General features: G+C 46.7%; 1 protein-coding gene and 1 long non-coding RNA gene across 2 annotated transcripts in view; one reads left to right on the forward strand and one right to left on the reverse strand.

The window, feature by feature from the left end:
- Positions 1–12,133, forward strand: part of LOC140426134 (very-long-chain enoyl-CoA reductase-like) — a 158,396-nt gene that overhangs the window by 88,205 nt on the left and 58,058 nt on the right. The window lies entirely within an intron of this gene.
- On the reverse strand, positions 1,267–9,038 carry LOC140426133 (uncharacterized). The gene is made up of 2 exons (XR_011948133.1): positions 8,697–9,038; positions 1,267–3,586 (listed from the first exon to the last, which is right to left on the reverse strand). It is a non-coding gene; the product is annotated as an uncharacterized lncRNA (long non-coding RNA).

The raw sequence follows: 12,133 nt of genomic DNA on the forward strand, positions 1-12,133 counted from the left end.
TAGTTTAATCTATAGTTATTTGTTAGTTTACTAGTTCAGTATTGAAGAAAAAGAACTCACCAGTTTATTTCATACTACTCATTAAATTATTTTGTCATCACTGGAAGACTATGTCTCTATTTCAACAACTCAGCGAGACAAAAAGAGTAATATATATACAAAATTGTAATATAACAGGTCCCAGGTTCGATTCCCGGCTTGGGTCACCGACTGTGCGGTGTCTGCACGTTCTCCCCGTGTCTGCGTGGGTTTCCTCCGGGTGCTCCGGTTTCCTCCCAAGTCCCGAAAGACGTGCTTGTTAGGTGAATTGGACATTCTGAATTCGCCCTCCGTGTACCCGAACAGGCACCGGAGTGTGGCGACTAGGGGATTTTCACAGTAACTTCATTGCTGTGATAATGTAAGTCTACTTGTGACAATAAAGATTATTATTATTGTTGAGAGCGGGACAGGATAGTCAGCTGAATAATCCAGGATATAGGGCGTGATTAACCGGAAAAATGTATAAATTTATTTGTGGCGGGTTTTTCAGGGAGTTTACTGCAGGCTGTGCGGGTGAGGTCCCACCGCTATTCAATGACACGGCAAATTCTCCACCGTCGGGATCCTCCACTTTACCGGCAGCGCATTCACGCCTCCGGATTCCATGGCGGCTTGTGGGTGCCCACAATGGGAAACCCCGTTGGCTGACTGTGGGGACGGAGGGTCCCGCTGTCAGCGGGGACGCCCTGCACAGAAAACCGGTGCGACGGTATGGAGAATCCCGCCCTTGGCCAGTTTTTTGGGGCCCTGGGGAGTTTCTCACCAGTTTAGCCCACACTTAGGTCGCGATCTTCCCAAAAGGGAACAAAGTTCACTAACGAGCTCGTTTAGCCGCGTGTTTCCAGGCACTCACAGTGCCTAGAAACACACGCGACTCGTGTTGAATAAGGGGCCTGTCCGGGGAACGCGTAGCCAAGGCCGCACAAAGCCTCATTTTTTACAATGGGGAGCTCCGCTCGACGCAACTCCCCAGTTGTAGTGAGAGATCGCAACGCCATTTTTAAATGATGTCCCGATCTCCGAGGTCCCCAAATGAAATCACTGAACTCCACCCCAGCCGGACATAATCTGGGAGAGTCTCCTGCAACACCCGCATCGGGCAACCCGGCCTGATCATGCACGCACCAAAAATGCCAGCTTGGCAGTGGCACAAGGGCACCTTGACAGTGACAAAACATAAATGTCTTTACCCGTCAGTCTGGCCTCAATAAAATTCGAGATGGATTTGTAGGCATAGCATTAATTATTTTATTCGACTTGCAAGTCTGACTCGTTTCACAAAAACCCAGAACACAAGCAGTCAACTAGGTCTCCAGAATCGAGTGAGTTGGAGAACAAAGAAATCTCTACAAACACATTCAAATGGCATCAAGTTTCACATACACGATTCCCTTAGGTCATCCTATACCGCTCCTGACCTGGCCATACATCCTAATTGGCTCACTTCTCATTCCTTCCCCTGGCCTCTTGTTACCCAGCATCCTTTTCTCCTCATACACTAAACACCCCTCCCCCCTTCCTTGCCATGCTCTCTGAAATCCTTTGTCTGTGAACTAACATGAATTGGACCTGCCTACATCTACATTACAGTAACTAATATATTTAAAGTAACTATTTTATATCACATTCGTCATTCCCTCCTTTTATCATTTCATGATAACCTAGCTATTCAATCCGTAACTACGGCCCCTCATCTAAAAAGATTTGTCGCTGCATTTACAATTCCTGTTGTAGCCCCCCCATCCCCCTCATCCGCTGCACCCTTGTGGATCCTAACAGCCAAGATTCTAGGGGCGTCTATCTGTTCCAATGCACCCCGCATTCTACCCATCACGCATTTAAGGATGGCCAGGCCCACAAAGATGCAGCCGAGTGCCACTGCTAAATACATGGCCATATTTATCAACCAGTCCTTCCAACCTCCAAATCCCCAGTTACCCCAAGAGCCAGGACCCTGCATTCCATCCAGGTGATCCCATATGCGATCCATAAATTTAGTGATGTTAGCGGTTAGGTCTTGAACTCCCATGATACACGTGCCCTGCACCATGGCGCATACCCCACCCTCACGGGCCAGAAGATAGTCAAGAGCATTCCGGTTCTGCAGTGCAAACAACCGTAGCTGAGACAATTCTTTCGTTATTGCCCTGAGGGCTCCCAAGGTTTCGTTTCCCAGGATGGTAAGGCCACAAATAAAATAATTCCTATCGCTGACCGCCAAAGAACCCCCCACACCTCCCAGTGTCAAGACGCTCAGAATTCCCCACCCGGCTGAGTGGCCCCTGTCGGGTGCGAGAACCTGAGGTTTTTTCCAGTTCTCGCAGAATTCAGCTGAGACTGCCCAGCGTGCTAACTGATTATGCAGCATCCACGCCAAAAAATTGTATCCTTGCTCCGTGTACAGGCTAGCATCACAATCAGTATATCGGTTGCGTAGGGATCCCCTAGTAGCCCAGTTTATCCAGCTTTGGAACGCCCATTCGGGCCTCCTAGCAATGCGGAAAGCCCTAGTCCCAACAGTGATATGAGAGACATTCGCCCAGCCACAAAGGAGCTGGAGGCCGGCGCTCAATGGAACGCAAGTGGTGTTGTAACAAACGCGTTGGCCAGACGCCTGGGTGATATGACACCTCCTGTCCGTACAGGTGGAGAACAGACATGTTATATTCGTTTCCACCTCTACCAGCAAACAGCCATATCCGTCACTGCTGAAACAATTCTCGTATGACCGGGAGTCTCTATTGGGAGTGAAGTGGCTAGGTATGTACGCCCTCCACCGTTGCAGCCTATCGTACTGTGAGTGGGAATTATCCCGAGGCAGGGGAAGGCAAATAGCCGGTGGTGCTGAACCCGGATCGTAAGGAAGAGTGACTTGCTCGGGCGGTGGCTCGGAACGCTGACAATGAACCACCGTTTGGGGAGTGCCCCAAAGCGGTGAAACAGAAAATAACCTAGACACCGCTGCGGGGTTCGGGTAGCAGACAACCCGTCCCTGGCCATACAAGCGGTGGTAAATCTGGTAGAAGAGATTCATACTACCCGGGTTTTCCTCAGTCTGGGCCCAAAATGAATTAAGTGTATCTCCTGATAACCTACGTTCTAGTTGTACTCCCCTCCTTACACGCCCCGTCCTCTCTCTAGTCCCCCTCTCTCTCTCACAACCTCTTCCTACCCTATCCTGACGGTCTGATTTTACCTTTATGGCACCAATCTTAACACATCCAAAATCAAATTTACATGTACTCCAAAAACAAGGCAATGTCCATGCAATGTTCCCTTCCCATCGCCGGGACCGGTGCAATTGCTTCATGAGTCCTGCATTGTCCGTTAACCTGATGACCTTCCCTGAGTCGATACCATGCCCTCCTATATGGGGGCATCGAAGAACATCACCTCTGCATAAACGAAATGTCCTTGTAGTTTGGTTGGGGTTACAAATGTAGATGATATTTCCCTTTTCCATGTCCGTCACCGATGTCACTCCAAGCGAGGTGAGGCCGAAGATTACACAGGCGGTGCGCAGCCACCCCATCATGCTCCACACCTGTAAAACAGTGCAGGGGAAGGGAGGCAGGTTAATCTGTCCAATAAAATGAAGCCCGTTATCAGAACTCAACTGAGCTGGTATGCCGTACCGGGGAATGATTTCCCGCCTCAGAACCTTAACCACAGTAGCAGCTTTATTATCGGTAGTCGGATACACCTCGACCCATCTGCTGAACACATCCACAATAACCAAAACATATTTATAACATTGACAACATTAACACCTTTCTAATTCAATGTAATCCATTTGGAGCGTCTCAAAGGGACCACTGGGCAATGGGGTTTGCCCCATACCACAAGGGATACCTTTGCCGGTGTTATATTGCTGACAGATTAAACACCGATTACTGATACTCTGGGCCAACCCCTGCATTTTAGGGTGCCACCAAGTGTCCAGCAACAAATCACTAGTCCCCCGAGCCCCACAATGAGTTGCAAAGTGTACACATTCGACGACCCATAAAGCCAGTACATCAGACATACAAGTCTGATGTGCTGGCGTGGTCCATAAAGAGGAAACAGAATCATATGTACAACCTAACCGTTTCCACATTTGTTTATCACTCTCAGGAGCATCCTCCTGTAACCTTATGGCGTCTTGGATGGTTGGCATTGGCTTGTCAGAAGCAGACATATTTATAGTAGATCGTTTAGTCTGACTTAACATTTTAGCCACCATCACTTGCTGAATTTGCGCGGCTGTCCGCGCTGCACAATCTGCTTGTTCATTACCAACGTCAACTGGGGTCTTACCATTTGTAAGCGCATTTAATGACGGAAATCTGCGCGGGTATAAGGAGGGCCTGTAGTAGGTCATTAACTAAACCCCGGTGGGATATTTGACCATACATAATCATGTCAGGTTGTTCCAACGGAATATCACTCAGATCGTCCCTTATTGTGGTAGTTTCCTGAATCAAGGCTAAACAGTCATGGCCAGGTGCGTCTTCATGGACAGGGGGACCGCTAAGAAAACAGGCTGGATTGATAGTGGTACAGTATTTAAATGTCAGACGTGGATTGTTCAAAAGGTATATTTCATACCTATTCTGACGAGCTACGGTAAGATGCTGAGTCTGCAGTTGCCCCAGTAGTGCGATGACCGAGTGGGAGCTATATACCGTAATATCCTGTTGGAGAGTTATATTGGAAGCAGCCTGCAAACTATTGTATATCGCTGCCAAGATCTGGGTGCAAACAGGGTGGCCCAACGCCACTGGATCAAGTTTGGAAGAGTAATATGCTAAGGGCCGGTGCTTGTCCCCATGTTGCTGGGTGAGTACCACTGTTGAACATCCTTCCAGAACAGTACAGTATATCTGGAACGGTCGGTCGTACAAGGGCCTACCGAGGGCCGGTGCTTGTATCAAGGCCTGCTTCAGGCAACGGAAGGCCTCGAGTGCCTCGGTGGTGAGAGTAAAATTCCCCCCTTCACTAGTGTAAGGCGTCAGCAGCTTTGTGTAGACAGCGATGTTTGGTATCCACTGCCTACAATAATTCATCATACCCAGCCAATGACAGACCTCCTTGGCTGTGGAAGGGGCAGGGAATTGGCATATTGTTTCAATCCTACTGGGTTCGAGACTTCTTTCTGTGGCTGTAAGTAAAACTCCTAAGAACTTGACCTTTGTCCGAGCCACCGGGACCTTTGATTGTGAAACAACATAACCCAACGAGGATAGGTGGTTTAATAACTGGATCACACCATCCCTGTTACTGGGTTCGTCAGGACTCGCTACCAATATGTCATCTACATACTGCACCAGAGTGGAACCATGCTCCAATGTCAAGGCCTGGAGTTGGGTCTGCAGACATCTGGAGAAGAGCGTAGGTGAGTTGACGAACCCCTGAGGCAGTCGGGTCCAGGTATACTGCTGTCCTTTGTAAGTGAAGGCAAACAAATATTGGCTTTCAGATGTGAGTGGGAGGGCAAAGAAGGCGTGATGAAGGTCAATTATAGCGAAGACCCGGGCTTGAGCTGGAATTTGAGCAGGATTAGGGACGAGAGCATGTAACGGCTGTGCGATGGCATTGATTGATCGGTACTGGTCTGGTTTGGCTGGTTTAGGCACAGCAAGTATGGGGGTGTTACATTCTGATTGGCAAGGGACCAAATTACCCTGTTGCAACAGCTCTCGGATTAATTTGTCTATAGACGGGGCAGCTTGGGGTTTCAGGGGGTATTGCCGAATGGAAGGCAGCTTTAATCGTTACCTTTATAGGTGTAACATTTGTCTTTCCCACTTGTGATGGGTATTCCGTCCAGACCTGTGGGTTGACATATTCCAAAACATCACGTCCCCGGTGATGCTGAAGTCGAATGTTAATCGTTTCAGGGACCTCAAAATATTTTATGGAAGTGCCGTCTGGCGTGACTTGAAGTGCGTACTCTGTTGGATCCGAATGATCCACTGCCCTCCTTACCATTTGCCCCAGATCCTTGGCATGGTACTGGTCGTGGACCTGACGTGTAATATGAGGGCTTACCGTAGCTTACTGTGGCCATAAATGTGGTGGTGTTGTAACAAAATCGGCTGTACCTTCTTTTCCCGTGACTGTGGCTGTAACCTTGACTGGCCATTCGGTCCCAATTAATGGCCGGTATTTGTCCTCCAACTCCCTGTTTTGTCCGGTTCTGTCATAGGCCAGGGTAACGTGATGCAGTGAATGTTCAATGTCTAACGTCCACCACTGGGGAGTGATAGAAATATAGCACTGTTGTCTCATCCTCCATGATTGAACCGTTACCCCTTCGTCTCCGCACTCTAGCTGTAGCTGGAAGATACACAGTAAATCTCGGGCCAACAAGTTACAGTCCAATCCAGTAGTCACTACAAACTTGGTATGGCAAGTCGCCTGACTGCCCACGGTAGATTTCATTAAAACGTTCCAGAAATTCCTCTGGCTCTTCAGTCTTTTTAGGTTTGAGGTCTAAGATAGCAGAAATGTTTATGGGCTTTTGAAATGTGACACTCAACGCACTCAGAATTTGTGCCCGTCTATCATCGTCCAAAGCATGGGCCTGCTGGAGTGCGGCATGGCTAGCATAATTCAAGTGATTGTGATGACTGCGGTACTCTGCTGGGGTTAAAACCTGCTGGACTAGGGCCCAGAGGTCCCTAGAATCAGCTTGATAAACTGAGATGGTAGTTCTCAGATAATCCACGAAAGCAGCAGGAGATTTCTTCCTGTCTGGGATTGCAGCCATAATAACCATCATCTCACTGGGTCTCCATGGGAAATAAACATCTATCGTGGGCTGTGCCGCTGCCATCACAGCGTCAGGGTTTGGCATTTTCCTAATCGGCAACTGTCTCAGAGTCTCACTAGGGGGCGCTCTAGCTGATTCCTCTGGCTCTTCCAAGACTTCAACGTCCTTCCCTGTCACTAGGGGGGGCTCCAGCTCCTCAGAACCATCCCCATCCTCTTCCTTTGTCTCGTACTTTTCTGTCCTACCATATCGGTCTGAAGGGATCTAGGTGGTATGCGTGATTGTTTCTGGATAGGATCAGGCCCCTCCCTCATTGTCCGAGATCGGGTCCTCGAGCTAACTGGGCTTGTGGAACAGAGCTCCCCTTCTCTAACAGACAGTGAAGAAGGTAAAATAGGACCAAGCTATCAACCAAAGGGGCTGGAGAGGCTGGCATGATTTGAATCTGGGGAGCAGTGACTGGATATAAATTATGATACTCTGGTGGTTCCGGAATTAGTGCAGACAATGCTACTGGTGCAGTCGGAACTCTAGCCGACAAGGTCCAATTTTCTAAATCTTCATCCTCTGTCAATGCAAGGCCAGCCATTGAACTACATAGCTCCCTTTTTTTTTTACTCGAGTCCACCCTCTCTTCACTGGCACGTTTTTTTTTTTTTTAATGCACACTCCTTTTTCAAGATCTCCAGAGCTTTCTGGTTCTCCCTTTCACTAATTGGAATCCCCATTTTAAGGGCATTTTCTTGCCAACTTAATAACATGATCTTATCCCTCTCATGTTGACAATATTGTCTCCATAATCTAATTAACTCTTTAGCTTTCATACTTTGGCTCTCTTTTTTTTCATATATATTTTTTTTATTTGCCTATTTATAACCAATGGCAATTTTTGCTACTTGGCAAAATTATTTAAAAGGTTTTAACAGTGTTCTTTTAAAACTAAAAATGTTTGAAAATTCAAATTGAATTATTGCAACCTGCAAGCTTAGCTCTGATCTCAACTCAGAACTGAATTTACGATGTGCTTAACACAAACTTGTATAACTTTTACAACTTAATTAATTCTTTGTCTTAACAATTTTTCCTTTAACAAGTTTTTCTTACATTCACAAAAATGTTGGCTGCTATCAATGAGGGAGCAGTTAGCTGCGGTGATTTATACCGGAGCAAAGTCAACTGTCATCGCCAGATTTACACTTTTTAAAATGGTGTCAGTGTGTTTCTTTAAGTTTCTATTAATTCACAAATAAAATTAGATAAATATTATTTCAAGTAATTTAAACTTAAGATTCTGGCAATTTCAATCAATTGCTTTTGAAAATAATAAACTTTTATCAAAGAGGTGGAGAAACCCACTGGTTTCCTTTAATTAATTCAAAACCTAACTTTGCTGGAGTTTCACTGACTCGAAAGAAAGGTATTCAATTACACCACAAGCTGCCTGTTATCTCAAGCTGCTGTTAACCCTTTGAGAGACTTCTGCTTTAACTAACATGCAGCATCCAGTTGGTTTTAAAATTTATCGTTTCTCGCCACTACAGTCCAAGGATACAATTTTAGCTTAATCAACTATAGATTTAAAAACACTCATTGAACTAAACCCTCTTCCTGAGGTCCCATTAGTTCTTAAAAACACTCACACATGGAATTAAACCATCTTTTTTAGATGTCCCATTAATCCCAAAACCTGACCCAAAACCGAATCATAACTCACACATGGGATTAAACCATCTTTTTTAGATGTCCCATTAATCCCAAAACCGACCCAAAACCGAATCATAACTCACACATGGAATTAAACCATCATTTTGATGTCCCATTAATCCCAAAACCTAACCAAAAACCGAATCATCAATTATGAAATCCCAAGAGTTAAATTTCTAATCCCCAGACTGACCTTTGATTTCGTCGAGATGATCTTTCCGTACCAACCGCGAGTGACCAGACTAATCAGACCATAAGAAGAGGGGAAAAATCAATGCGCGGTCATTTTCCAGCTATACATTGTGGGCCCTTTTCCACTTTCTTTGTCCAGAATCAGTCTAATTCTGATTTTGCGGTTGGTCAGAACCGTCTTGAGAAACCCCGGGCTTCGGGCACCAAATGACAAAACATAAATTTCTTTATCCGTCCGTCTGGCCTCAATAAAACTCGAGATGGATTTGTAGGCATAGCATTAGTTATTTTATTCGACTTGCAAGTCTGACTCGTTTCACAAAACCCAGAACACAAGCAGTCAACTAGGTCTCCAGAATCGAGTGAGTTGGAGAACAAAGAAATCTCTACAAACACATTCGTGGCCATACATCCTAATTGGCTCACTTCTCATTCCTTCCCCTGGCCTCTTGTTACCCAGAATCCTTTTCTCCTCATACACTAAACACCCCTCCCCCCCCCTTCCTTCCCATGCTCTCTGAAATCCTTTTTCTGTGAACTAACATGAATTAGACCTGCCTACATCTACATTACAGTAACTAATATATTTACAGTAACTATTTTATATCACATTCGTCAACAGTACCAGGCTGGCACCCAGGTGGGGACCAGTACCAAACCACTCTCGCCTGACGTCTCCGAGGAGAAGGGATTGAATCCCAAAGTCTCAGGTAGTTCGGGAAACATCACATTAGAGCAAGGCTTACTGCCTCGCTCTAATATGCAGATTTGCCAAAACGTGATCCCGCCCATCGTGGGCAGGATTCACTTCGTGAGGCATTGTGAGCCAGGTAGATCTCGGGAGCGGGGCTACCGGCTGGCAAAGGCAATGCTGCGATGAGCCACTTTTTCGGTGCAGCGTGGCCAGAGGATCGCGCCCTTAGAGTTTTTTAGCACTGGGGAGCTGAACTCCGAGATCGCTCGCCATTTTGAAAGGGTGCTCCGATCTCTAAGTGAGTTTGTGGGTCCTCCACCCACCCCCCATGGACAATGTCACTCCTCACACACATGGACACTATCCCACATCCCCCAAGCGAGGACACCCCGCTATGGAGTCCCTGGGGGTGGCAGTGCCAAGGTGCCAGCTGGGCAGTGCCAAAGTGCCCATGTTCCAGGCGGAGGGCCAGGGAGCCACCATGCACTGACCCTGACCACAGAGAGGTCTCCGATGGCCTGGAAGACCCCCAGGGTGCCGTTCCGCCTGGTCTACATTTATGTGGATCCCACAATGCCGGTGGGGGCAGGGTAAGTTCGCCGAAGCCAGTTTAAAACCAACTTCGGCGTGCGCCCCTTGTGGGCGGAATTCTGGCTCCGACGCCCCTCGGGACTTCAGTGAATCCCGCAAGGTGTGTAAACGCCTGGGAAGCCTGCGAGAGGGCTTTCCCGGCACTCATTGGCCACACTGCATTCAACCGAGAACTGGCTGGTAGATGGCGGCCACAGAATCTTCAGGCGAGACAGGGAAGGAGGTAAAGAAGGAGGAGGTGTCGCAGTTTTGATCAGGAAATCATTTACAGCAGTAAAGAGGGACAACATTTAGAAGGCTCTAGAACTGACTTCAGAAAGGAGTAATCACGTTGCTGGGAGTGTTCTGGAGGCTCCCTAACAATCCAAGAGAAAGAGAAGGGCAGACATGTAAGCAAATTTCAGAGAAGTGTAAAAGTAATACTGGGGGATTTTATCTTCCCCAATGTTAACTGGGGTAGCCACAGCGTGAAACGTTTAGAGGGAGCCTAATTCTGAAAATGCGGCCAGGAGACTTTTTAAGCCAGTGCATAGAGGGCCCTGTAGGAGAAGGGGTGGTACTAAGACCATAAGACAATAAGACATAGAACATAGGACATAGAACATAGAACATTACAGCGCAGTACAGGCCCTTCGGCCCTCGATGTTGCGCCGACCTGTGAACCCAATCTAAAGCCCATCTACACTATTCCCTACCATCCATATGTTTATCCAATGACCATTTAAATGCCCTTAATGTTGGCGAGTCCACGACTGTTGCAGGCAGGGCATTCCACGCCCTTACTACTCTCTGAGTAAAGAACCTACCTCTGACATCTAAGCAGACATAGGAGCAGAATTAGGCCACTCGGCCCATCGAGTCTGCTCCGCCATTCAATCATGGCGGATATTTTTCTCATCCCCATTCTCCTGCCTTCTCCTCATAACCCCTGATCCCCTTATCAATCAAAAACCTATCTATCTCTATCTTAAAGACAGTCCTAGACTTAATTTTAGTTAATGGAGCTGGGCAAGTGGTTCAAGGATCAGTGGAGGGGCACTTTGAACTCAGCGATCATAACTCCTTTAGATTCAAGATTGTTGTGGAAAAGGACAAGGATGGGCCTTGAGACCAATGTTCTTAAACTGGGGGAAGGCTGATTTTAATAAGATCAGATGTGATTTGGCTAGAGTGGACTGGGAACAGACACTTTTAGTTAAATCTGTGGCAGAACAGATGGAACACATTGAGGAAAAAAGTAAGAAGATTGCAAGGCCAACATGTTTCAATCAAGAAAAAGGATGGGACCAATAAATCCCGTGACCCCTGGAGATAGAGGGATATACAGCATTGGATAAAGAGGAGAAGGGAGTCTTATGGTAGATATCGAGGACTCGAAACAGCAGAAGCACTTGAGGCATAGAGAATGTGCAAGAGGGAACTCAAAAAAAAAAATAGGAGAGCAAAAAGGGGACATGAAAGAGTATGCTGGCAGGTGAAATAAAGGAAATTCTGAAGATGTTTTACAAGTACATTAAGGGTAAAGGGATAGCTAGGGAAAGAGTAGGGCCCATTCAGGACCACAGTAATAATTTGTGTGTGGAGCCAGAGTAATTTCTCAGTGTTCACTAGTGAGAGGGACAGTGTGAGTATAGAAATATCGGGAGAAGGACTGTGATAAAATTAAAGAGATTAACATAGACAGAGAAGAGTGCTGTGTGGTCTGGCAGGCTTCAAAGTAGACAAATCTCTAGGGTCGGTTTAAATGTATCCCAGGCTGTTGAGTGAGGCAAGAGAGGAAATCAGCGGCGCTGGTAATAATTTTCAATTCCTCTCTGGCTGCAGGAGAGGTGCCGGAGAACTGGAGGATAGCCAATGTGGTACCATTTGATTTGATTTATTGTCACATGTACCGAAGTACAGTGAAAAGTATTTTTCTGCGGCCGAGGGAACGTACACAGTACGTACATAGTAGACAAAAAGAATAAACAACAGAGAACGTTGACAAAGGGTACATCGACAAACAGTGATTGGTTACAGTGCGGAACAAGGGGCCAAACAAAGCAAATACATGAGCAAGAGCAGCGTACTAGGGGCTGGTTTAGCACAGGGCTAAATAACTGGCTTTTAAAGCAGACCAAGGCAGGCCAGCAGCACAAGTTCAATTCCCGTAC

Source organism: Scyliorhinus torazame, chromosome 7 (assembly GCF_047496885.1).
Source record: "Scyliorhinus torazame isolate Kashiwa2021f chromosome 7, sScyTor2.1, whole genome shotgun sequence".
Lineage (NCBI taxonomy): Eukaryota > Metazoa > Chordata > Chondrichthyes > Carcharhiniformes > Scyliorhinidae > Scyliorhinus > Scyliorhinus torazame.